Source organism: Alosa pseudoharengus, unplaced genomic scaffold (assembly GCF_046254945.1).
Source record: "Alosa pseudoharengus isolate Yale_2024_CS ecotype anadromous, Long Island Sound unplaced genomic scaffold, YU_APseudo_1.1 YU_APseudo_1.1_scf_2, whole genome shotgun sequence".
NCBI lineage: Eukaryota > Metazoa > Chordata > Actinopteri > Clupeiformes > Clupeidae > Alosa > Alosa pseudoharengus.
The window spans coordinates 42115249-42119497 of record NW_027468663.1 but is presented as its reverse complement, the minus strand read 5'-3'; the positions used below and the strand labels follow the sequence as shown (position 1 = coordinate 42119497).

The 4249-nt window shown below is 40.0% G+C and overlaps 1 protein-coding gene across 1 annotated transcript in view; it reads left to right on the top strand.

Annotated features, from left to right (window-relative positions):
• Positions 1-126, top strand: part of LOC143133514 (uncharacterized protein C4orf54 homolog) — a 5714-nt gene extending 5588 nt beyond the window's left edge. The window contains exon 4 of the mRNA XM_076293277.1: positions 1-126. This exon is cut by the window's left edge and continues 45 nt beyond it. The gene's annotated coding sequence lies outside the window, so the exon portion shown is untranslated.
• Positions 127-4249: the final 4123 nt, after the last annotated feature.

Sequence of the window (4249 nt, the reverse complement as noted above, 5' to 3'; positions counted from 1 at the left end):
GTTCATCTGTTTTACCGTCTGAAAACAAATGTCTACAGTCTTGTCTACTTGTATTTCCAGACAGAACTTTACCCATTCTACACCATGTTTCCTGTCTAGTTGCTTGTTTGTTGAATTGTTCAGGAGTCATACCAGCCTATCAGTGATTCCCTGTATAAAATGATGCCCTGCGGGGTAGTGCACTTTCTCTGTGTATAGAGTAGATGATCATTGTTTGAAGATGTAGAAGTGAAGTTGGTGCTCTAGAATTATAGGTACTGAAGGAAATGTACTCAACTTCACTGCTTTTTCTTTCTGTAAAAGTAAACAAGGTTGGCATCCCATTGTTGATAGACAAGCCATGAATCATATACACAGACATTTTAGAATTTTGAATTAGCTGTATGTGTGATTGTTGAATAGGAGTGCGCCACGTAAGACTTTGTGAATTGGTTGTATGAAATATGGATAGCACAGAATGTTGAAATATATTATCTTTATACAGAAATCACCTGTCTGGCTAATAGTTTTATTATGCGTTCACATATTCCAGTGACACTCTTAGTTATGTCTCTCAATCAGAAAGGAAACCTTGAAATCAAAAATTAAAAAGTATCTATCAGGACCTTGCTTGCTTTAAAGGTCACTTAACAGTCTGTCAACCAATGCTCTTACAAAAAGATTTCTGGCTGGTCAACCAGAGGGGCAGTTGGCGATTGGCTTTGAATGAACACAGGAGACAGGTATGACAGATGATAATAGTCCAGCATAATGTGAAAAACCAACTACCAATGTTTTTTGTAAATTGTCAACTGGTTTAGGGAAAGTAGCTAAAATGTGCAATCTTAGCAATCTGTCAGACTATTTATCCACTCTTAATCCACTCTCAACTATGTAGGCCTTTTATTCTCCCTGTGGCCGTCATATCAATTTGAGTTGCAATTGCACACCAGGAGTAGCACCGCCAGACCAAAGACTCAAACTGGAGCTCGAGTCTCTGTGTGTTATTTTGATCTACTCTACCCTACTCTATCACTGTGTGCAATCAGTCAATGCTGCTTTCCTCTGGCCTTACCCTGTGAAAATGATTGTCTTTTGTTTCTTTTCCATGACATTCTTCTGGATCCTTCTCAGAGATGTAGTTATTTGCTGATAAACACACACGTGTGTTGACTGTGATTGCCGGGACCTCATTTGACGTCCTTGGCCTGAAAGAGCTATAGTAGGGCAAGTCGGCCACAGTGCTGCGTATCAGGAGGGATTCAAGATTTAGCTTGAGAGGCATAGGGAAGTGTCTTCTAAGAGTGTGTTTGAAATGGTTCTGGGAAATAACTTATTGAAGGGCTGTTGAAACATGTTTGAGTTTCATGTTTGTGTGATGATAGCAGTGGTATAACTATTTGCTATGATGTCAGTGGTAAGGCTAAGTTATATAAAACTCTTTGCACAATTTGAGCAGTATGAAATTCAGATCAACACAGAGGATGAGGAGGGATGAATTAATGTAAATGAATGTAAATGATGAAGGTGCTCCGTTTGTAGCTCCAGTAACTCTGGTCATAGTAGCCTAGGCCTAAACGACACTTCAAATTGCCACTGTGAACCTGAGCACATATCAAAATTGGCTCTGTTGTAACAGATCACACACACACACACACACACACACACACACACACACACACACACACACACACACACACATACATACACACACACACACACACACACACACTAGCGCACTAGGTTTAGGGTATCATTTTGTTCCCGTCGTGTCCCTCTCTGTTTTACTATACTCTGATAATCTCAGTTCTCAATTTCCTAAACTCCCAAACTCATTTTTTATTGTCTCGGTATTCCATGGACGTCCGTTTCCTACAGGCTAAACACTAGCTACTAAGCTACTAAGTTAATCTTTCAAGTAGATTATTTTATGTTTATCCATGTCATCAAGTTTCTAACCATACAAATACATCACAGTGAACAGTATCTTGCTGTGTGGATGTTTTGATTCATATTTTTCCCTCTGTTTTTCTTTTCTCTTTTTCATGTCACCTCGTGTTGTGTCGATTTAGTTTTCAGAAATTAAGTAGCTTGATGATGAAGCACTGACCACTGACATGAATGGAATCAAATTTGTCTTGTTTTTCTTTTTTCTTTTTCTGGTGACCTCTCTTTGCTAAATTCACCTTGCCTGAAAAGCATGAAATGCAAATGCATCTGAAATGTCTTTACTTAATCTCATCATAATATCTGTGGTTATTCTCTCAAGCTTACTCTATCACTGACAAACAGTGGGAATTCTAGGGATTGGATTTTTTCTTGTTGTTGTTGTTGTTGTCATTTATTTTGTCTCTGTTTTAGTTTCCCTGTTATACAGCTGTGTAGACCTGTCAGGGTGTTGGGCCTTATGTTAGCCACCGGGGCCAGAGAGAGTCCTGCGTCTCTGCTGTTGTAGACAAAGGTTAAATAGAGCTGCAGGTCAGTCTATTTGCCTACTATCTGAAGGAGTAGTTTTCACATACTGTATCAGCTATCTTCTGGAAGATTTACATATCAGTAGACATGGGAGTGCTCTCTTCTTTGTTTTGCTTTGTTTTGTTTTTTGTTATATTTTCAAGGCTCATAAGGTACAGCAGCAAGTAAAGCATGAAGCAACATGCTCCTTAATTCTTTTTCGACTGACAACTGACATAATATTTATTCTTAACATTTATTATATATATATTTATACCACCTTTAAAAAAATCTGTAAAGAATACCTCCTTTCAAATAGAAACCATATTCCCTCACTGCCCACATGGAACCGTCCTAAAGATTTAATACACAAATTATTTTTATTCATATTTAAATGCCAGGACTGCCAAAGACTGTTTAATCACGATAAATGACATTTACACATTTACATTTGCTGGTGGTGCTATGTATCAAGGTAGGCAATGATCACCAGTGTAAAACACTGACATGGCACTTACCAAAATAAAAGAGGCATAAATCTGGTCCTAAATGGGACATGTTTATGTCCACTCATGACAGATGAGCTAATGCTAGAGATGGCTCTGCATCCCTGTCCTCTTTAGTCACTACTAACACCTCTGCAGGCTGCGTCTTTTCAGTCAGCTTCTGACGAGGTGGACATAATTAGCAATAAATGATGACTGCTTTTTTGGAGATAAAAAAATGCTATGTAAATGGTTTTGAATCTGAGACAACAGGGAAAAGCCATTATAATTGGATTGGTAGATCAGTTACTGGTGGGGCTGAATTGATTTTGACATTGGTGTGGGAAATTGGTGTGAGATACATGTAGGTCTGTTCCAAACAAACACACACACGCGCACACACACACACACACGCACGCACACGGACACATGCATAAGAATATACACATCACTATGAGCAGCATGTAATCCAAAACCGCCCCCCCCCCCGCCCCATCTCCCTACGGTGTTGCTCCAGGGGGAAACCTTGGGAGGCGACACAGTGAAAGCTTGCATTTACAGTAGGACAGGAACGCAAGGGGACAGATTTAGCCACGTGCAGATGGAGAGAGAAATGTTTAGAAATGTTGAGAAGTGATGACGATCCCGGGAGAGGACCCAAGCAGACCAGGCGGAAGGGCTGGACAGGAGAGCCGGGCCTGGGACGGACGATCCCAATCAGAAGGCTATGTGTAAAGACGGAACTTCTAAGAGATGTGTGATGGGAAGAATGAGGGCAATGTTGACACTGTCATGGGAATAAACTGTATTGCAAGCCGCCTGTGTTTAATGCTTGTGTTGTGTTGTATGTTTGATCATTTTATTTAAATCATGTTGTACTGATGTCATTCACTCAGTCTCACTGTATGGCTACTGTAGTTGTAATAGGTAATAGTGTTAATCTATTTGAATCATATGTGATTCTTATCACATATGATTATGATCACTTATGTTTAGAAAATATGTAACCAGTGTATTAATATTCTGCCTTACACAGGATTCATTTTGCCAGCCTTATGAACAAGGGCCATAACAATCCAACAACTGACACTATACATTTTCTACCAACTGTAAGGGATTAGAATGCTGTGTGTGTGTATGTTTAACAGAGAGAGAGAGAGAGAGGGTGCAAGGAGTGACTGAAAGAAAGAAAGAGAGAAGCAGGCAGTCAATAAAGATGGAGAGACTGCATGTGGAGAGGAGAGAGGGAGAACTGGAGCAGGAAACGAGGCCTTTGCGTGGAGGTCCATGCTGTTGAACCTGGCGGAGGCTGCAGAACAGTTGTTGTTGAT